A 23888-nucleotide genomic window follows, 5' to 3' on the forward strand; every position below is an offset into this window, starting at 1 on the left:
TAATAATAATAATTATGATAATAATAATAGTAATAATAATTATGATAACAACAACAACAATAATAATAATAATAATAATAATAATAATAATAATAATAATAATAATAATAATTACAACAGCAACAACAACAACAATAATAACAATAACAATATAATAATAATAATAATAATAATAGTAATAATAATAATAATAATAATAAGAACTATTTATGAAATGTAGAATGTTACTTATTTTCTAATCCCAAAATACGTTTGTTGTGACCGGGTTTCTGCCAATCAATGCCCATGTATATTGTTCCTCTATTGTTGTTATTTGCTTTTCAAGGAAACAGTTGATAGAATGTTTCATATTGCAGTTGATGAAATTCTGTATCTGTTGGTAGCGACACAGATAGTTGCAGATTTTTCGTGTCCTGCATTGGAAGGAATTTTCTGCATTCCACTCCTGCGTTGGAAGGAATTCTCTGCATTCCAGTGATCAATTTGTAACTGAAATAATCAGAATGCATCTGACAGGTTGATGGAATGCTTCTAAGAGAGAACCTAGATGTGGTTTGTGATGGGAAATAATATTTAGATGTATTTAGCAATCAAAGAAGGTTTGAGTTAAGTTTTGGTGTATATTGGAATTTGTAAGTTATTTTTGTTCTTGAAGTTTTGCTTTTATATACCCTTTGTGGTAGTGATTTCAACTTTGATTTGTTCAGAGGTTTGTTATATAGCCTGGGTTAGAGAACCAAGGAAAATTATATTGTTCTTGTCCCTTTAAAGGTTTAAAGGCCGCTCATGAATGGCAGAGGCAAGGAAAGTGACATTACCGTATCTAATCAGGACAATGCCCGGGAGACGGACTATATTACATATGATAGCGCCCCAGCCCCCTCTCCACCCAAGCTAGGACCAAGGAAGGCAGGCAATGGCTGCTGATGACTCAGCAGGTAGGCTTATAGGCTTCCCCCCAAACCCCTCCTCCTTAGTTCAGATGATGGTGATGTTGCAGAGACCAAAGAAACTAGGAGTTTGTGCGGGATTCAAATCCCAGTCTGGCACTCACCAGGCGAAGCCGCCACAACCCTTTATGAAGTTCGAGCCTTTTGATGAGAAATAATATCTAATTTAAGAAAAGGTACAATATTATGGGCAAGTGTTATTTCTATACTATGTTTAAAGATGCATTTATTTTTGTCGTGGGGGAATGGGAATATCGAAATTGTGGTTTTATGTTTGATGAGAATTTTTCGATTGCATTTGTAGCGAGTCGATAATGTGTAGTATTGTCATACCACAAGTCATTAATGAATTGATATGAATCCATTTAAGGAGAGAGAGAGAGAGAGAGAGAGAGAGAGAGAGAGAGATGAGAGAGATTTTTGATATCTCAAGTCATTTTTAGTCCATCCGCGAGACTCCATTTGCTCTTTGGTAGAGCGATTTAGTTTAAGCATTTAGAGAATTCTTATGAGCTCGTCTAACTTATTCTTGAACTCGTTTACCGTATTGCAGAGAGAGAGAGAGAGAGAGAGAGAGAGAGAGAGAGATGCTAGTTGAGACAGCATTCAAGTCCATGATTCTGTGTGTGTTTGTTTTCCTGCGTAAGGCTAAAGATAGACTTATTTTCCAAAGCGTCCTCAGAAAGAGCCAAAACGGACTCCATGAAAAGCGAGCGAATCGCCTTTGAAGTGCAATGTGGTTTTAATACCGCCGGATGGAAGTTCTCGCTAAAGGAAAACATATTTTGAATATATTTTAAACATATTTTATGTGTGATGCATAAATAAGTGCATGTGCGTTGTTTATGAGGGTGTTTGTTGGTGGCATAAATTATCAATTGGTGTTAATAATGAAAGATAAAAATCAGCATTTATTTTTAGTTGACGTCATTCGGGAATGATTGTAAAATTCCGATTTCCAGAATTTCGGATTTTGGCAGCAGGGAGGAGATACCAAATATATATATATATATATATACACCCATATATATATATATATATATATGTGTGTGTGTGTGTGTTTATATATATGTGTGTATGTGTATATATATACGTGTATGTCCGAGTGTGTGTAATCATCAGCCGTTGCTAGTCCACTGCAGGACAAAGGCCTCAGATATGTCTTCCACTTGCGCCTTCTCACCATTCCCTTGTTGCTTTTGCATCTCTAGGGACCTATTCCGTTGTTGTTAATGACTATGTATTATTTGACATTCTCATTGTATCTTCTCCGTGGGTTTAAAGAATGAACGTAGCAGTAATTGCTGAATTATTCCTCCCTGAAGCCACCCTTTGTAAAACTGTGTAATATACAGTATATGCAGATAATTGTACAGTACAAGCCTTAGAACAATGGGAGCCTGGTAATTGGTATTTCTTAATGGCGATCATACCAGTCGTTTCATGGCACCATAGTTACAGAGGATTTTGTTCATAAAGGAGATATATCGAAACAATGTACTTTTTTTCTTGTATTTGTACTTTAACAACAGGTTTATCAAAGGCAGTTGAATACGATTCATCCTCACAGTATTGGGATACGAGGTGCCTTATTCATCCTCACAATAGTGGGATACGAGGTGCCTTATTCATCCTCACAATAGTGGGATACGAGGTGCCTTATTCATCCTCACAATAGTGGGATACGAGGTGCCTTATTCATCCTCACAATAGTGGGATACGAGGTGCCATATTCATCCACATAGTGCTTGGATCTGAGGTGCCATATTCATCCTCTCAGTAGTGGTATACGAGGTGCCATATTCATCCTCTCAGTAGTGGTATACGAGGTGCCATATTCATCCTCTCAGTAGTGGTATACGAGGTGCCATATTCATCCTCACAGTGCTGGGATCTGAGGTGCCATATTCATCCTCACAATAGTGGGATACGAGGTGCCTTATTCATCCTCACAATAGTGGGATACGAGGTGCCTTATTCATCCTCACAATAGTGGGATACGAGGTGCCATATTCATCCACATAGTGCTTGGATCTGAGGTGCCATATTCATCCTCTCAGTAGTGGTATACGAGGTGCCATATTCATCCTCTCAGTAGTGGTATACGAGGTGCCATATTCATCCTCACAGTGCTGGGATCTGAGGTGCCATATTCATCCTCACAGTACTGTAATTAAAGTTACCATATTCATCCTCTCAGCACTGTAATAAAAGGTACCATATTCATCCTCATAGTACTGGCGCGCTGAAGGCTAGCGTAGGCGAAATTAAATAATAATTTTTTATCTCTCCCATTTTTCTAGGAATATGCAATAATTTTTGGGGTTTTCCCGTAATTGCATATATCTATGCTTCTATTGCAACTGCATTAGCGAACTATTAGCAAAAAAAAAAAATTCTTACTAAAGATAAAAAAATAATAGGTGAAAATTTACTTTGTTATTTTCACAATAATTCATCTTAAAAATATCAACGACGAATAATTCTTTCCGTAATTGCATATATGTATGCTTCTATTGCAAGTGCATTAGCGAGCTATTAGCAAAAAAAAAAAAAAATCTCACTAAAGATAAAGAAAAAAATTGTTGAAAACTTTAATGTTATTTTCGCAGTGATTTATATTAAAAATATCAACGACGAATAATTCTTTATCCAATCGCCAGACACTATCCAGTCGTATTGTAAACATTATTTTATAGAAGCGACTCGTAGGATTTGAAATACTAAAATTCAAAATATCACGAACTATCAAAATCCCATCATGGAAGCAACGCATCAGATTTAAATATTTTTTGCACCATTTTTTATTCTATGATCCGCTTAAACGGAAACGACTGCATCGCAAAACAGCGATCGCTTCAATTTCTAATTCAACTTTTACATTTATGTAAAGAGCTGCGCCTTTCCATCCTATGTTTGTAGTAGCCTACGAGGCAGAGTTTTGATAGACTTCATCTCCTTTTTGTGTAACGAAATTCTTTCTCTCTCTCTCTCTCTCTCTCTCTCTCTCTCTCTCTCTCTCTCTCTCATACATGCATATATATATATATATATATATACTGTATATATATATGTATATATATATATATATATATATTTAAATAAGCCATATATATTTTTAATACATTAATGTCTGTATCAAAAATATGTATGGCTTATTTAAATATGAAAAACACGTCTAAATGTGCAAAATTTATCATAATATATATTATATATATATATATAATGTTTGTATATATATGTATATATATTATATATGTGTATATATATATATATATATATACATACATATAATATATACACACACACACACAAACACTAGGTATTGTCTTTCCATCTACTTTCATAAGTCAATAACACTTATTTGCCAACCAGCTGTTTATCTCCCTTATAGTTTCATAAAAAAAAATCTCCCTTAAACGCCAGTATAGATGTTCTTAAATCATTGATAATTTCTGTACGTAAAGATATGAATTTTTAAGGATGTTATAACTTATGAAGTCCCTTTGTCACGATTTTATTATTTTGCCCAAATATTTTATTAAAAAATCAAAATTACATTTAAAAATATCTTAATCATGTGAAACTGCAAAATATGAATTTACTGTCGATAGAAATGCATTGTATATCCCTTATTTAATTTCTTCATTTGCTTCTATTTTTCATTTGAAACAAGTTCAATTCATTTGCAATTTAATTTCCAATCGGTAAGAATTTCCTCCCCATAATAACAATGGAGTTTTCTTTTTAATTAATCCGTTAATACCTTAGAATTGAATCACCCACACCAGATTATGAAAGATATCTTTAGGGTTGTGGTGGCCTGGTGGTAGCGTCCTTACTTGGTGATGGCCAGACTTGGGTTCGAGTCCTGCTTCAACTCATTAGTTCAGTTGGTCAATGCAACCTCACCATCCTCGTGAGCTAAGGATTTGGGGGTTGAGGGAGCCTATAAGTCTATCTGCTCAGTCATGAGCAGCCATTGCCTGATACTCCTTGGTTCTAGCTTGGGTGGAGAGAGGTTTTGGCACTGATCATATGCATATATAGTCAGTCTCTAGGTCATTGTCCTGCTTGATAGGACATTGTCTCTGTCCCTTGCCTCTTGTCATTCATGAACGAACTTTAAACCTTTAAATATTTTATATTTTTCAATACTTCTTTTGAAGTTCATTTATTTCCTTGTTTCCTTTCCTAACTGGGAAGTACTTGGGCTTATAGTATCCTGCTTTTCCAAATAAGGTTGTGGCTTAGCTAATAATAATAATAATAATAATAATAATAATAATAATAATAATAATAATAATAATAGTTATAACAATAATAATAATATATGTAGGATTAATCGTAACTTTTACAGGGGATATTGAGTTTTGGAAAACTAAAATCTACATTTATAAAAATTCTAGCAATAATTTTTACTTTAAAAGTTATTGAAAACTTTTGTTTCCTTTTTATAAAGTTTGTTCCATATCACTGTACTACTTGGGAATGAGTTGAGAGAATACTCGTGAAAGCTTTGTACCTTCACCTTTAACATGCTATGTATACGTGTATAAACACACACACACACACACATATATATATATATATATATATATACTGTATTTTTATATGTATTTATATATATATATATATATATATGTATGTATGTATGTATGTATGTATACACGCACACAGTATATTTATATATATGTGTGTTTATATATATATATATATATATATATACATACATACACATGTATATGTATACAGTATTATATATATATATATATATATATGTATACAGTATATATATGTATGTATGTATATATATATATAATATATATATAGATACATGTGTATGTGTGTGTATGAGGCACTAACGAAATAGCTATAAATGGAACAAAACGTACCAAAAAAATCCCTATTCTAATAGAAATCTTATTTTGGACAAAAGATATGTAACATTTGATGGTGTGGAATCGTTTCCGGGAATTTCGAAACGTAAAGGTTTTAATTGGAAATGTTTTAAGGGAGATAAAGTGGTGTGTTGGAGTGGAAAACAATCTCTCTCTCTCTCTCTCTCTCTCTCTCTCTCTCTCTCTCTCTCTTGTATCATCAATGCATACATACTAATTTTTAATATAAGTAATATATATTATATGATTGTAAAATAGTATATGTATTGCGTTGCTGACTAAGGTTTCAAGCTTTTTTTTCGATAATATATATATGTATATGTATATATATATATATATATATATATGTATATATATATATATATATATATTATATACATATATGTGTGTGTGTATATATATATATATATATATATGCATATATCTATATTATATATTTTTTATTAACATCTATGGAGGGAAATTCTGGTACAGGTCTCTATATCCATCCCGATTTCATTGGAAAATGTATCTTTGCTGCATTTTAAACCTTTTACTAAAAAGAAGGCGTCAATGACCTTACATGTCAGGATGCCAGAAAACCTCAAATCAGTCAATTACTATAAAGAATTTGACATATCTGAAGTAAATGGAGCTTTAACAATATTCAATTTCATCTCTCTCACAAACATTGCGTAACCTTTATCCACCTGAACTGGCACACACACATTGACTATCATTTTAAAGGTTTAAAGGTCACTCATGAATGGCAGAGGCAAGGGACAGTGACATTGCCATAGCAAGCAGGACAAAGCCCTAGAGACTGACCATATATTATATGATCAGCGCCCAAGCCTCCTCTCCACCCAAGCTAGGACCAGGGAGGACCAAGCAGTGGCTGCTGATGACTCAGCAGATAGACCTATAGGCTCTCCCAAACCCCCCAACTTAGCTCACAAGGATGGTAAGGTTGCAGACACTAATGGCACTAGCGAGTCTAAGCGGGACTCGAACCCCCGACTTGCAAACACCAGGCAGAGACGTTACCAATCAGGCCACAACAATCCTTGGTGATATTATTATTATTATTATTATTATTATTATTAGCCAAGCTACAACCCTAGTTGGAAAAGCAAGATGCTCTAAGCCCAAGGACTCCAACAGGGAAAAATACCCCAGTGATGAAAGGTAATAAGGAAATGAATAAATGAGGAGAACAAAATAACAATAAATCATTCTAAAAACAGTAACCGCGCATCGTTTTACAACTTTTACAACCAAAATATTGGTCTGTGAAGGTAAGCCTGATCGATACAATGAACTGCAATGTCGTGGAATCTCAATTGTGCCTATCTCGTTCTTGTTAGTGATTGGTGTAGATGTTATTCAGAAAACTTTGCGGGGTCTCGTTTTGGAAGGACTAATATTTTCTGGAACATAACTTTTAAAGTTAGTGAATGTAATATATGATGTATATTCACACATGCACATATATGTAATGTATATATATATATATATATTATACATACACACACACACACACACATATATATATATATATATATATCATCTCCTCCTACGCCTATTGACGCAAAGGACCTCTATATATATATATATATATACAGTATATAGTGACATGTAAAGAGAGAGAGAGAGAGAGAGAGAGAGAGAGAGAGAGAAAGAGAGAGAGAGAGAGATGCAGTTTAAAACGAGACGAATAGGAAAGCTATCTTTCAAAAGTACCTATGGTAGAATCGAAACATATTTTAAAATATGACTGTGAAGGAAACTGGTTTTACGTAGAACTGCATATGACGGGAAGTTATGTACCTGGCAGTTCATTATGTTTATGGTAGAAGTGTTTTGAAATACCTTTGCATCTCGGTAGATGTAGTTGCAAAGGCGTTTCGTAAGAAAATGTAGCTTGAAATGTTCTGGGGAATGATTGGTGTCTTGCAAGTGATGACGTACTTGATTGGGATTGGCGGAAGAGAAATTGGAGAAACTAAGTGAAGAGGAAGAAGTTGTAAGGAAATAGGACGAAGAATTGGTTTTGAGGTTAAATAGAAACCGGAAAGTTGGTGAAATTAATTTTACTATTGATAGTGGAAGAATGGAAATGTCTGATTGGAATTATTAATTGTTAGTAAATGTCACTGATGGAGAGAGAGAGAGAGAGAGAGAGAGAGAGAGAGAGAGAGAGAGAGAGCAGAATGGTTCGTTCGGTCGTTTAAGAACGCCTTGTCTTATGCAAGACACGGGCTCTTGCGTTGGCAGTCCGCAAAACAGCAGAAGGATAGCAGGGTACTTGCGAAAGGTTGAATAGAAACTATTGTGCTCTTTGGAAACCCAGAATTGGAATTTTTTATGGGGGAACATTATTATTATTATTATTATTATTATTATTATTATTATTATTATTATTATTATTATTATTACAATAATAATAATAATAATAATAATAATTATTATTATTATTATTATTATTATTATTATTATTATTATTATTACAATAATAATAATAATTATTATTATTATTATTATTATTATTATTATTATTACAATAATAATAATCATTATTATTATTATTATTATCATTATTATTATAATATTAATAATAATAATAATAATCATTATTTTTATTATTATAATAATAATAATTATTATTATTATTATTATTACTAGCCAAGCTACAACCCTAGTTGGAAAAGCAAGATGCTATAAACCAAAGGGCTCCAACAGGGAAAAATAGCCTAGTGAGGAAAGGAAACAAGGAAATAAACAATATAAGAAGTAATGAAAAATTAAAATACTGTAAAATATTTAAAAAAAAACATTAACAACATTAAATCAACTCCTTTATGGATTCGAATGTTGTTGATGATGGCAAATTGAAGATAACTCTCTTAATGACTAATTAATGATTCTAATTAATGATTCTTCTTTATAACTCTAATTACTGACTCTTCTTAATAGCTCTTCTTAATAACTCTTCTTAATAACTCTTCTTAATAGCTCTTCTTAATAGCTCTTCTTAATAGCTCTTCTTAATAAATCTTTTTAATAGCTTTTGTTAATAACTCTTCTTAATAACTTCTTAATGACTCTTCTTAATAGCTCTTCTTAATAGCTCTTCTTAATAGCTCTTCTTAAGGACTCTTCTTAATAGCTCTTCTTAATGACTCTTCTTAATAGCTCTTCTTAATAACTCTTCTTAATGACTCTTCTTAATAACTCTTCTTAATAGCTCTTCTTAATGACTCTTCTTAATAGCTCTTCTTAATGACTCTTCTTAATGACTCTTCTTAATAGCTCTTCTTAATACCTCTTCTTAATAGCTCTTCTTAGTGACTCTTCTTAATAGCTCTTCTTAATGACTCTTCTTAATAGCTCTTCTTAATAACTCTTCTTAATGACTCCTCTTAATAGCTCTTCTTAATACCTCTTCTTAATAGCTCTTCTTAGTGACTCTTCTTAATAGCTCTTCTTAATGACTCTTCTTAATAGCTCTTCTTAATGACTCTTCTTAATGACTCTTCTTAATAGCTCTTCTTAATACCTCTTCTTAATAGCTCTTCTTAGTGACTCTTCTTAATAGCTCTTCTTAATGACTCTTCTTAATAGCTCTTCTTAATAACTCTTCTTAATGACTCCTCTTAATAGCTCTTCTTAATACCTCTTCTTAATAGCTCTTCTTAGTGACTCTTCTTAATAGCTCTTCTTAATGACTCTTCTTAATAGCTCTTCTTAATAACTCTTCTTAATGACTCCTCTTAATAGCTCTTCTTAAGGACTCTTCTTAATAGCTCTTCTTAATGACTCTTCTTAATAACTCTTCTTAATAGCTCTTCTTAATGACTCTTCTTAATAACTCTTCTTAATAACTCTTCTTAATGACTCTTCTCAATAGCTCTTTTTAATGACTCTTTTTAATGTATATGGCATGATAAGGATTTGAAAGTACATGGGAATGGATTTTTCACATGGAAAGAATGGCAGACAGTAAAGGAAACTTTCTTGTGGAAAAAATACACATACCGATATGGTGACTATCCTTACTCATCAGCATCTTAAATAATTAACAGCGATTTTTAATTGCCCAGTTTTGCATTTGTATTAAGCTCAAAAGTTAGTTGATAGATCCTTGCATAAACTGTATTATTATTATTATTATTATTATTATTATTATTATTATTATTATTATTATTATTATTATTACTTGCTAAGCTAAAACCCTAGTTGGAAAAGCAGGATGCTATAAGGCCAGGGGCCCCAACAGGGAAAATAGCCCAGTGAGGAAAGGAAAAAAAGGGAAAAAATGAGATATTTTAAGGACAGTAACAACACCAAAATAAATATTTCCCATATAAACTATAAAAACTTTAACAAAACAAGAGGAAGAGAAACTAGGTAGAACAGTGTGCCCGAGTGTACCTCCAAGCAAGAAAACTCCAAGCATATTTGAAAACAAATTATTATCAATCAAAAATTTACATATAGTTAATTTTTATATTATCACGTTTTTTTTATTTCAATTACTGTATATAAGTTTTTCTTGCTGGAATCACATAATTTTTCTTTCTTTTTCAGAGACTGCTGGAGGGCACAGCAAGAAAGGTAGGTCAAGTTCAACATTTATATTTGAATGTCTCTTTTCCGGAAAGTCACAGTGGTTAAGTGATGTTCATTAATTGAATCGTTTGCTCTAATGGTTGAACGTTTTGTCGGGAAGCTGTGTTCATTAAGGACCGTATTCTGAAACGTTTGTTGTAATGGTTAAACGTTTTATCGGGAAGCCGTGTTCATTAAGGACCGTATTCTGAAACGTTTGATCTAATGATTGAACGTTTAGTCGGGAAGCTGTGTTCATTAAGGACCGTATTCTGAAATGTTTGTTGTAATGGTTAAACGTTTTATCGGGAAGCCGTGTTCATTAAGGACCGTATTCTGAAACGTTTGTTGTAATGGTTAAACGTTTTATCGGGAAGCCGTGTTCATTAAGGACCGTATTCTGAAACGTTTGATCTAATGATTGAACGTTTTGTCGGGAAGCTGTGTTCATTAAGGACCGTATTCTGAAACGTTTGTTGTAATGGTTAAACGTTTTATCGGGAAGCCGTGTTCATTAAGGACCGTATTCTGAAACGTTTGATCTAATGATTGAACGTTTTGTCGGGAAGCTGTGTTCATTAAGGACCGTATTCTGAAACGTTTGTTGTAATGGTTAAACGTTTTATCGGGAAGCCGTGTTCATTAAGGACCGTATTCTGAAACGTTTGTTGTAATGGTTAAACGTTTTATCGGGAAGCCGTGTTCATTAAGGACCGTATTCTGAAACGTTTGTTGTAATGGTTAAACGTTTTATCGGGAAGCCGTGTTCATTAAGGACCGTATTCTGAAACGTTTGATCTAATGATTAAACGTTTTGTCGGGAAGCCGTGTTCATTAAGGACCGTATTCTGAAACGTTTGTTGTAATGGTTAAACGTTTTGTTGGGAAGCCGTGTTCATTAAGGACCGTATTCTGAAACGTTTGATCTAATGATTGAACGTTTTGTCGGGAAGCTGTGTTCATTAAGGACCGTATTCTGAAACGTTTGTTGTAATGGTTAAACGTTTTGTCGGGAAGCCGTGTTCATTAAGGACCGTATTCTGAAACGTTTGATCTAATGATTAAACGTTTTGTCGGGAAGCCGTGTTCATTAAGGACCGTATTCTGAAACGTTTGATCTAATGATTAAACGTTTTGTCGGGAAGCCGTGTTCATTAAGGACCGTATTCTGAAACGTTTGTTGTAATGGTTAAACGTTTTATCGGGAAGCCGTGTTCATTAAGGACCGTATTCTGAAACGTTTGTTGTAATGGTTAAACGTTTTATCGGGAAGCCGTGTTCATTAAGGACCGTATTCTGAAACGTTTGTTGTAATGGTTAAACGTTTTATCGGGAAGCCGTGTTCATTAAGGACCGTATTCTGAAACGTTTGATCTAATGATTAAACGTTTTGTCGGGAAGCCGTGTTCATTAAGGACTGTATTCTGAAACGTTTGTTGTAATGGTTAAACGTTTTATCGGGAAGCCGTGTTCATTAAGGACCGTTTTCTGAAACGTTTGATCTAATGATTAAACGTTTTGTCGGGAAGCCGTGTTCATTAAGGACCGTATTCTGAAACGTTTGTTGTAATGGTTAAACATTTTATCGGGAAGCTGTGTTCATTAAGGACCGTATTCTGAAACGTTTGTTCTAATGATTAAACGTTTTGTCGGGAAGCCGTGTTCATTAAGGACCGTATTCTGAAATGTTTGTTGTAATGGTTAAACGTTTTATCGGGAAGCCGTGTTCATTAAGGACCGTATTCTGAAACGTTTGTTGTAATGGTTAAACGTTTTATCGGGAAGCCATGTTCATTAAGGACCGTATTCTGAAACGTTTGATCTAATGATTGAACGTTTTGACGGGAAGCTGTGTTCATTAAGGACCGTATTCTGAAACGTTTGTTGTAATGGTTAAACGTTTTATCGGGAAGCCGTGTTCATTAAGGACCGTATTCTGAAACGTTTGTTGTAATGGTTAAACGTTTTATCGGGAAGCCATGTTCATTAAGGACCGTATTCTGAAACGTTTGATCTAATGATTGAACGTTTTGACGGGAAGCTGTGTTCATTAAGGACCGTATTCTGAAACGTTTGTTGTAATGGTTAAACGTTTTATCGGGAAGCCGTGTTCATTAAGGACCGTATTCTGAAACGTTTGTTGTAATGGTTAAACGTTTTATCGGGAAGCCGTGTTCATTAAGGACCGTATTCTGAAACGTTTGATCTAATGATTAAACGTTTTGTCGGGAAGCCGTGTTCATTAAGGACCGTATTCTGAAACGTTTGTTGTAATGGTTAAACGTTTTATCGGGAAGCCGTGTTCATTAAGGACCGTATTCTGAAACGTTTGATCTAATGATTAAACGTTTTGTCGGGAAGCCGTGTTCATTAAGGACCGTATTCTGAAACGTTTGTTGTAATGGTTAAACGTTTTATCGGGAAGCCGTGTTCATTAAGGACCGTATTCTGAAACGTTTGATCTAATGATTAAACGTTTTGTCGGGAAGCCGTGTTCATTAAGGACCGTATTCTGAAACCCTTTGTTGTAATGGTTAAACGTTTTATCGGGAAGCCGTGTTCATTAAGGACCGTATTCTGAAACGTTTGTTGTAATGGTTAAACGTTTTATCGGGAAGCCGTGTCCATTAAGGACCGTATTCTGAAACGTTTGTTGTAATGGTTAAACGTTTTATCGGGAAGCCGTGTTCATTAAGGACCGTATTCTGAAACATTTGTTGTAATGGTTAAACGTTTTATCGGGAAGCCGTGTTCATTAAGGACCGTATTCTGAAACGTTTGATCTAATGATTGAACGTTTTGTCGGGAAGCTGTGTTCATTAAGGACCGTATTCTGAAACGTTTGTTGTAATGGTTAAACGTTTTATCGGGAAGCCGTGTTCATTAAGGACCGTATTCTGAAACGTTTGATCTAATGATTGAACGTTTTGTCGGGAAGCTGTGTTCATTAAGGACCGTATTCTGAAACGTTTGTTGTAATGGTTAAACGTTTTATCGGGAAGCCGTGTTCATTAAGGACCGTATTCTGAAACGTTTGTTGTAATGGTTAAACGTTTTATCGGGAAGCCGTGTTCATTAAGGACCGTATTCTGAAACGTTTGTTGTAATGGTTAAACGTTTTATCGGGAAGCCGTGTTCATTAAGGACCGTATTCTGAAACGTTTGATCTAATGATTAAACGTTTTGTCGGGAAGCCGTGTTCATTAAGGACCGTATTCTTAAACGTTTGTTGTAATGGTTAAACGTTTTATCGGGAAGCCGTGTTCATTAAGGACCGTATTCTGAAACGTTTGATCTAATGATTAAACATTTTGTCGGGAAGCCGTGTTCATTAAGGACCGTATTCTGAAACGTTTGTTGTAATGGTTAAACGTTTTATCGGGAAGCCGTGTTCATTAAGGACCGTATTCTGAAACGTTTGTTGTAATGGTTAAACGTTTTATCGGGAAGCCGTGTTCATTAAGGACCGTATTCTGAAACGTTTGATCTAATGATTAATCGTTTTGTCGGGAAGCCGTGTTCATTAAGGACCGTATTCTGAAACGTTTGTTGTAATGGTTAAACGTTTTATCGGGAAGCCGTGTTCATTAAGGACCGTATTCTGAAACGTTTGTTGTAATGGTTAAACGTTTTATCGGGAAGCCGTGTTCATTAAGGACCGTATTCTGAAACGTTTGTTGTAATGGTTAAACGTTTTATCGGGAAGCCGTGTTCATTAAGGACCGTATTCTGAAACGTTTGTTGTAATGGTTAAACGTTTTGTCGGGAAGCTGTGTTCATTAAGGACCGTATTCTGAAACGTTTGATCTAATGATTAAACGTTTTGTCGGGAAGCCGTGTTCATTAAGGACCGTATTCTGAAACGTTTGTTGTAATGGTTAAACGTTTTATCGGGAAGCCGTGTTCATTAAGGACCGTATTCTGAAACGTTTGATCTAATGATTAAACGTTTTGTCGGGAAGCCTTGTTCATTAAGGACCGTATTCTGAAACGTTTTTTGTAATGGTTAAACGTTTTATCGGGAAGCCGTGTTCATTAAGGACCGTATTCTGAAACGTTTGTTGTAATGGTTAAACATTTTATCGGGAAGCCGTGTTCATTAAGGACCGTATTCTGAAACGTTTGTTGTAATGGTTAAACGTTTTATCGGAAAGCCGTGTTCATTAAGGACCTTATTCTGAAACGTTTGATCTAATGATTGAACGTTTTGTCGGGAAGCTGTGTTCATTAAGGACCGTATTCTGAAACGTTTGTTGTAATGGTTAAACGTTTTATCGGGAAGCCGTGTTCATTAAGGACCGTATTCTGAAACGTTTGATCTAATGATTGAACGTTTTGTCGGGAAGCTTTGTTCATTAAGGACCGTATTCTGAAACGTTTGTTGTAATGGTTAAATGTTTTATCGGGAAGCCGTGTTCATTAAGGACCGTATTCTGAAACGTTTGTTGTAATGGTTAAACGTTTTATCGGGAAGCCGTGTTCATTAAGGACCGTATTCTGAAACGTTTGTTGTAATGGTTAAACGTTTTATCGGGAAGCCGTGTTCATTAAGGACCGTATTCTGAAACGTTTGATCTAATGATTAAACGTTTTGTCGGGAAGCCGTGTTCATTAAGGACCGTATTCTGAAACGTTTGTTGTAATGGTTAAACGTTTTGTTGGGAAGCCGTGTTCATTAAGGACCGTATTCTGAAACGTTTGATCTAATGATTGAACGTTTTGTCGGGAAGCTGTGTTCATTAAGGACCGTATTCTAAAACGTTTGTTGTACTGGTTAAACGTTTTGTCGGGAAGCCGTGTTCATTAAGGACCGTATTCTGAAACGTTTGATCTAATGATTAAACGTTTTGTCGGGAAGCCGTGTTCATTAAGGACCGTATTCTGAAACGTTTGATCTAATGATTGAACGTTTTGTCGGGAAGCTGTGTTCATTAAGGTCCGTATTCTGAAACGTTTGATCTAATGATTGAACGTTTTGTCGGGAAGCTGTGTTCATTAAGGACTGTATTCTGAAACGTTTGTTGTAATGGTTAAACGTTTTGTCGGGAAGCTGTGTTCATTAAGGACCGTATTCTGAAACGTTTGATCTAATGATTAAACGTTTTGTCGGGAAGCCGTGTTCATTAAGGACCGTATTCTGAAACGTTTGATCTAATGATTGAACGTTTTGTCGGGAAGCTGTGTTCATTAAGGACCGTATTCTGAAACGTTTGATCTAATGATTGAACGTTTTGTCGGTAAGCCGTGGTCATTAAGGACCATATTCTGAAACGTTTTAACTTGGACTAGTTTTAATAGTTACGTGTTATGAAGCAGTCTGTCACTGTAATGCCAACCGTATGGAGTTACATTATTAGTCCTTATTTTTTGTTCTCATCCTTATCCTGTTTCTTCAAATTCTGATCTGTAATAACGTTTAGTTTTTAATGTTTGTTCTTAAAAGTAACAACATGTGAACGTAAGTGCCAGAGTCATATATTTCAGTGTACCCCCCCCCCCTTACCCTACCACAACCTCACCTTCTTTTCTTAACCACATTCCCCCCCCCTAACCCTAATGGTTTAAGGAGTTTCCTAATCTTTCCACCAGTAAATAATGAAACTTTGGAAAACTGTCGAAAACTGGTCGGAATTTTATTAATATAGAGTAACCATGGGAAAAAGATTCATAATAGAGAAAATTTAAAATTACTTACAAATATAACTTAAATCACATATCAAGTTATCATTGTAAAGGGGTTTCGTATATCATCATCTCCTCCTACTCCTATTGACGCAAAGGGTCTCGGTTAGATTTCGCACGTCGTCTCTATCTTGAGCTTTTAGATCAATACTTCTCCATTCATCATCATCTGCTTCACGCTTCATAGTCCTCAGCCATGTAGGTCTGGGTCTTCCAGCTCTTCTCGTACCTGGTGGAGCCCAGTCAAACGTTTGGTGAACTAATCTCTCACGGCCAGAAAAAAATTGGGAAAATACAGTGTTGATATCATTATCATCTCGGGATCTTTTATCATTTGAATAAGAGTGCTTAATGTGGCTGTCTCGTTTCTCCCAGGTAATTAGGTCGAAGAGAAAACTCCTCTTTGGGTTCGTTTCATTTATTTTTAATGATGATGATGCTTTTATCAACTGACCGACTTTGTTGAAAACTTCCATGAAATTTTGGGAGATTGCGTTAAACCTAATGGGGTACCCGAGCCGTCAAATATGACGTTTTATTATTTATATAGATATGCACACACACACACACACACACACACACACACACACTCTCTCTCTCTCTCTCTCTCTGATTCAACCCTTCTTTTCTAACTACAACCCTCTGGTTTTGCAATTTGTGGGAGTGTGTGATTTCCTAGTGTACCTTTTTTGTAGTCCCCCCTCTCACCAAGGTATAACTTCTTTCTCTTCCCTCTAAGCGGGACGAGAAATACACACACACACCTATATATATATATATATATATATATAATTTTTGTGTATTTATGTGTATATAAATATATATATATATATATATATATATATATATATATATATATATATATATATATATTATATTTTTGTTATATAAAGAAAATATTAAGTATTGCTATGATCTAACCAATAATCAAATAATGTTGTAATTGAACTGTGGAAACAGAAGGTTTTGTCTGGAAGAAAGTTGCCCTAGATTGCAAGATTCACCTTGATTCCAAATCCATTTCCTAGAATTAGAACTGAGGGAAGTTGCGACTGAGAAAACTTGGGTGGAATTTTGAGCCTTTGTTGAGAACAGTCTATCTGAACGATGATAGCTTAATTGCAATGTTTTCTCTCTCTCTCTCTCTCTCTCTCTCTCTCTCTCTCTCTCTGACTTTGACTTTGACTCTCTTGTCTTAATTCTCAGTCACTTTCGTACTTTTGCACTTTCATACTTAGGCACTTTCTTACTTTGGTTCTTTCGTACTTAGGCACTTCATACTTCGGAATTTTCATACTTTGGTACTTTCATACTTAGGTACTTTCATACTTAGGCACTTCATACTTTGGCACTTTCATACTGTGGTGGTTTCATACTTATTTGGCACTTTCATACTGTGGTGCTTTCATTCTTAGGCACTTTCATACTTTAGCACTTTCATACTGTGGTGCTTTCATACTTTGGCCCTTTCTTACTTATTTGGCACTTTCATACTTTGGTACTTTCATACCTAAGCACTTTCGTACTTTGGTACTTTCATACTTTGTCACTTTCATACTTATTTGGCACTTACTTACTTTGGCACTTCTATACTTTCATCCGCTCTCCTGCACTCGCCAACAAAACAACACGAAATTCCGCTCTGTAAATTTACGGAAGAAATGATAGATATTTATCCCTGGTATTTGTATAAGCTTTTTCGCTCGTTTTGGAAAATTCCTCCATTTTGGGGAGGGGGGGAGGGGGGGGGGGGGCGTGTGTGCAAATTTCCCGCACGGCGGGCGGACCAAAATTTGTTAGTAAATTCTTTGAGGAATAATGGTTATTTCTCCCAGAGTAAATCCAACACTCGGGATTTTCATTTTCTCGGTGTGTGTGTGTGTGTGTGTGGTGTGTGTGTGTGTGTGTGTGTGTGTGTGTGAGAGAGAGAGAGAATTGGGTTAGGGCCTTACTATCGACTCAGTTTGTCTGGCATTGTGTTTTAGTTTCCCTTCTACCTTGAAGGTAATCGTCCCTCTTAATGGAATGTGAAATTAGATAAGTCACAAGGACATTTAACACATAAAAAAGTCCTCGTTGTTGCCTACATTCGGAATTTAGTTTCTTCTACCCTTCCCTTAAGGTTAAAAGACTTAGACCTTATTCCTGCCTTCGATAGATAAAGGCTGTGATTTGCCCTTATTTCTTTGGTTCATAGATCAAGATAAAAGAAACAAAATGGGCTGATATGATTAAAAGAAAAAGATAAAAATGTGCTGCAGATAGAAAAAAATTTGCTGATATTGTTAGAAGAAAAAGATAAAAATGTGCTGCAGATAAAAAAAAATGTGCTGATATTGTTAAAAGAAAAAGATAAAAATGTGCTGCAGATGAAAAAAAAATGTGCTAATATTGTTAAAAGAAAAAGATAAAAATGTGCTGCAGATAAAAAAAAAATTGCTGATATTGTTAGAAGAAAAAGATAAAAATGTGCTGCAGATAAAAAAAAATGTGCTGATATTTTTAGAAGAAAAAGATAAAAATGTGCTGCAGATAAAAAAAAATGTGCTGCAGATAAAAAAGAAATGTGCTGATATTGTTAAAAGGAAAAGATAAAAATGTGCTGCTGTTATTTTTATATATAAAAAGTAATTGTATGACCTTAACGCCTAAAATTTGTTGGCTTTTCGTCGGAAAACGTTAATTATGCCTTGTAAACTGTATATTATATGTCTATATGTATGTATATACATAGTGTTACATGAAGCTAAAGTTAATGCTAAAATTGTAGGACACCAGTAATTTCATGACATGAGAGAGAGAGAGAGAGAGAGAGAGAGAGAGAGAGAGAGAGAGAGAAAATATTAGGCGAATTAATTAATTTTTTTTTTTTTCCATTTTTTAGTTGTTTACAAAATGGGATATTGCATCGTCCACTTAGCGTTTCCTATCTCGTTTGCAAACTGGTCCTTAAGTATATTATTATTATTATTATTATTATTATTATTATTATTATTATTATTAGCCAAGCTACAACCCAAGTTGGAAAAGCTAGATGCTATAAGCCCAAGGGCTTAAACAGGGAAAAATAGCCCAGTGAGGAAAGGAAATAAGGAAATGAATAAATGATTTTTTTTCTTATCAACGATTGTTTGATTTTGAGAGGTATGATAAATAGTTCTGTATATCAAAATTCATCGCTATACCATTCTCACAATGCATATTAAGAAAGGACTATTTTTTCCCCCATTTTTGGCCGTTCTATTTTAACGTAAATTATTCCTCTGTTGTTGTAGGCCGACTTGCAATATTTATGTCTCTCAAATCCTTTTGCTAACAAGTATGGTTGGAATCTAGATATTAAAAAAAAAAAGGAAAAAAAAAAGAAAAAAAATTACGTATAAACGATTTTCAAAATACATATTACCAGAGGATTTATTTTTTGGTCCTTTCTTCCTCTTTATTTTATGAAGTTTTTATAGTTTATAAATGCAAGATCTAGTTTAATTTTGTTAATATTCTTAAAATTTTTTATTTTGATTGTTTAATATTCCTTGTAGTTGGTTTATTTACTTGTTTCCTTTCCTCAGTGGGCTGTTTCCCTTTTGGGGTCCTTGGACTTATAACGTCTTGGTTTTCCAACTAGGGTTGTAGCTTAGCAAGTAATAATAATAATAATAATAATAATAATAATAATAATAATAATAATAATAATAATAATAAAATTATTATGATGATAATAATGATAATAATAATAATAATAATAATAATAATAATAATAATAATAATAATAATAATGATAATAGAAATATTAATAGTAACTAATAATAATTATTAATAGTAATAATGATTAATACTAATTGATAATAATGATGATGGTGATGATGATGAGGATAATGATGGATGATGATGATAATAATAATAATAATAATAATAATAATTATTATTATTATTAGTAGTAATAATAATAATAATAATAATAATAATAATAATAATATCATCGCACATAAATTCTTCCGCACTGTTGCTGGAGGCAGATAATTCGTGTTTCGCAAAATCCTGTGTGCGCCTCGGTCTCCCAAACAGCTGGGCTACGGAGGTTCGTGATGTTTATCGCGTTGCCGAGATGTAAAGTGAATTTGCTGGCTGTGTTTCGGCACGTGGAAATTCATTCCGGTGACGACGACACCTTTGAGAAATTCACTTAACGTGCAGTGTGGGAAATCTCTCTCTCTCTCTCTCTCTCTCTCTCTCTCTCTCTCTCTCTCTCTTTAGAATTTATGATTGCTTTAGTAGTTCACTCAACATTCAATGGGGAATCTCTCTCTCTCTCTCTCTCTCTCTCTCTCTCTCTCTCTCTCTAGAATTTGTGATTGCTTTAGTAATTCACTCAACATTCAATGGGGAATCTCTCTCTCTCTCTCTCTCTCTCTCTCTCTCTTTGAAATCAACAATTCGTTTTTCTCTTTAGAATTTATGATTGCTTTAGAAATTTATTTAACATTTAATGGGGAATCTCTCTCTCTCTCTCTCTCTCTCTCTCTCTCTCTCTCTCTTTGAAATCAACAATTCGTTTTTCTCTTTTTAGAATTTATGATTGCTTTAGAAATTTATTTAACATTTAATGGGGAATCTCTCTCTCTCTCTCTCTCTCTCTCTCTCTCTCTCTCTCTCTCTCTTTTTGAAATTAACAATTAGTCTTTCTCTTTTTAGAATTTATGATTGTAAAAATTCATTTAACATTCAATGAGAAATCTCTCTCTCTCTCTCTTTCTTTCTCTCACTCTCTCTCTCTCTCTCTCTCTCTCTCTCTCTCTCTCTCTCTCTGAAATCAACAATTCGTTTTTCTCTTTTTAGAATTTATGATTGCTTTATAAATTCATTTAACATTCAATGGGGAATCTCTCTCTCTCTCTCTCTCTCTCTCTCTCTCTCTCTCTCTGAAATCAACAATTAGTTTTTTCTCTTTTTAGTGTATATGATTGTTTCAGAAATTCACTTACTCAACATTCAATGAGGAAATTCTCTCTCTCTCTCTCTCTCTCTCTCTCTCTCTCTCTCTCTCTCTCTCTCTCTCTCTCTCTCTCTTTTTGAAATCAACAACTCGTTTTTCTCTTTTTAGAATTTATGATTGTTTTGAAAATTCACTTATCAACATGCAATGAGGAAATCTCTCTCTCTCTCTCTCTCTCTCTCTCTCTCTCTCTCTCTCTCTCAAATCAACAATTCGTTTTTTTCTTTAGAATTTGTTATTGTTTGAGAAAAGATTCTTTACATACAAATGGCAAATACTTGAAATAGACTTCCATCGGATTTAGTGAACAGTAACAAGGTAAACGAGTTCAAGAATAAGTTAGACAAGATCATAAGAACTCTCTAAATGCTTAAACTTAATCGCTCTACCAAAGACCAAATGGAGTCTCCGCGGATGGACTAAAAAGTCTTTGAGACATCCAAAATTCTCGTAACTCTCTCTCTCTCTCTCTCTCTCTCTCTCTCTCTCTCTCTTTAGAATTCCTGATTGAATAAATGTTTTTTTTAGATAATCTCTTTGGTCGTTTGGCGGAAAGATAAAATGCGTTTTCATTGGTCCGGATGATATATTAAATGAATTAGCATATTGCATTCTGATTAGCATCCTGATGAAAGAGGTATTCATTCAGAATAATTTAATTTTACTTGGATGTATTCCTTATTAGATATTTTGAAAATGTATTCATTATTCATTGTGGATAATTTGATTTTTACTTGGATTTATTCCTTATTAAATATTTTGAAAATGTATTCATGTGGAATATTTTAGAGTGTGTAAGCTGTGTAATACAAGATTTGATTAGGTTAGTTTAAGGCTGGGAAAGGTTGTGGAAATGACTTGAGGATGTTTGAAAGGTGATTAATAAGTTGATGTAAATATGATAACCTTTTACATGAATGTTTGATTTTTGCAACATATCCTTAATAGTGTGATTGAGGAGCTGAATAAGGTTTGAAAGGGGGACGTGTAGCGAATAATTTTAAGGGTTTAAAGGCCGCTCATTAATGGCAGAGGCCCAGGCCCCCTCTCCACCCAAAGTAGGACCAGGGAGGGGCAGTCAATGGTTGCTGATAACTCAGCAGATAGACCTATAGGTTCCCCCATCCCACCCCATACGTAGCTCACAAGGATGGTGAGGTTGCAGCGACCAAAGAAACTAATGGGTCTGAGCGAGACTCTAACCCCAGTCTGGCGTTCACCATTCAGTGACATGACCACAACATTGTTTCACTGTATAGTTTATATATGAAAGATTTAAGTTTAATGCTCTGCTGTTCTTAGGATATTTTCATTGCTCATTATTTCTCTCTTAGTGTATTTATATTCCTTATTTCCTTTCCTCACTGGGCTGTTTTTCCCTGGTGGAGCCCTTGGGCTTATAGCCTCCTGCTTTTACAATTAGCGTTGTAGCTTAGCAAGAATAATAATAATAATAATAATAATGATAATAATAATAATAATAATAATAATAATAAACCCGATTGTAAGAATCACGACCCATAATATTACATAGCATACTAGAGGAGGTGTACAGTATAGTATAATTTTGATCTAGAAAGTAAGACACTTGACAGAGGACCTCATAAGGAACTAAACACCAAATTTAGACAAGGATACATATCATCTGTTATTTAAGAAACTGTTTTATGTTAAGTTTAAGGCAAAGAGAAAACGCTGAAAGTCTATTAAGTTTGAAAGAATCGATTGAAAAGCAACGAGGAGGATATTAAGAATATATGGTATAGATGAGTTGTTTTTGAGAGCTATTAAAAAGCTTTTCGTGATGATAGTGGAGCTTTTATTAGAGTAAATGGCCTGGAAAATGGCTTTCATGGTGTTGAAATTGGTATGAGACAAGAGTGTGCTATGTATGTAGCTGTTCGACATCTTTATTGATGGAATGAAAGGAGAATGTCAGATTAAAATTCTGTGATAGAAAATGAGTTTTGATTGGAATGTTAAATACATGGTTTGCAGATGGTACTGTACTGATTACAGACGAGGGAGAAAACAGTAATATCTGGTAAAAGAGTTTGAAATTATTTGCAAGAAGAGACTTTGAAATTGTCATAAAAAAGAGTTGGAAATTGTCTGCAAGAAAAATTTGAAATTGTCTGCAAGAAGAGAGTTTGAAATTGTATGCAGGAAGAGAGTTTGAAATTGTCTGCAAGAAGAGAGTTTGAAATTGTATGCAGGAAGAGAGTTTGAAATTGTCTGCTAGAAGAAGAGTTTGAAATTGTCTGCAAGAGAGAGTTTGAAATTGTCTGCAAGAAGAGAGTTTGAAATTGTCTGTAAGAGAGAGTTTGAATTGTCTGCAAGAGAGAGTTTGAAATTGTCTGCAAGAAGAGAGTTTGAAATTGTCTGCAAGAGAGAGTTTGAAATTGTCTGCAAGAGAGAGTTTGAAATTGTCTGCAAGGAGAGAGTTTGAAATTGTCTGCTAGAAGAGAGTTTGAAATTGTCTGCAAGAGAGAGTTTGAAATTGTCTGCAAGGAGAGGTTGAAATTGTCTGCAAGAAGAGAGTTTGAAATTGTCTGCAAGAGAGAGTTTGAAATTGTCTGCAAGAGAGAGTTTGAAATTGTATGCAGGAAGAGAGTTTGAAATTGTCTGCAAGAAGAGAGTTTGAAATTGTCTGCAAGGAGAGAGTTTGAAATTGTATGCAGGAAGAGAGTTTGAAATTGTCTGCAAGAAGAGAGTTTGAAATTGTCTGTAAGGAGAGAGTTTGAAATTGTCTGCAAGGAAGAGAGTTTGAAA

At 34.3% G+C, this 23888-nt stretch overlaps 1 protein-coding gene and 1 long non-coding RNA gene across 2 annotated transcripts in view; one reads left to right on the forward strand and one right to left on the reverse strand.

Moving 5' to 3' along the window:
* LOC137617794 (uncharacterized) overlaps nucleotides 1-23888 on the forward strand; it is a 372403-nt gene that overhangs the window by 205911 nt on the left and 142604 nt on the right. Inside the window, exon 3 of the long non-coding RNA XR_011039661.1 lies at nucleotides 10421-10447. This is a non-coding gene — a long non-coding RNA (uncharacterized lncRNA). The remainder of the gene's footprint in view (nucleotides 1-10420; nucleotides 10448-23888) is intronic.
* Nucleotides 1-23888, reverse strand: part of glob1 (globin 1) — a 496433-nt gene that overhangs the window by 163979 nt on the left and 308566 nt on the right.

Source organism: Palaemon carinicauda, chromosome 24, assembly GCF_036898095.1.
Source record: "Palaemon carinicauda isolate YSFRI2023 chromosome 24, ASM3689809v2, whole genome shotgun sequence".
In the NCBI taxonomy this organism is placed as follows: domain Eukaryota; kingdom Metazoa; phylum Arthropoda; class Malacostraca; order Decapoda; family Palaemonidae; genus Palaemon; species Palaemon carinicauda.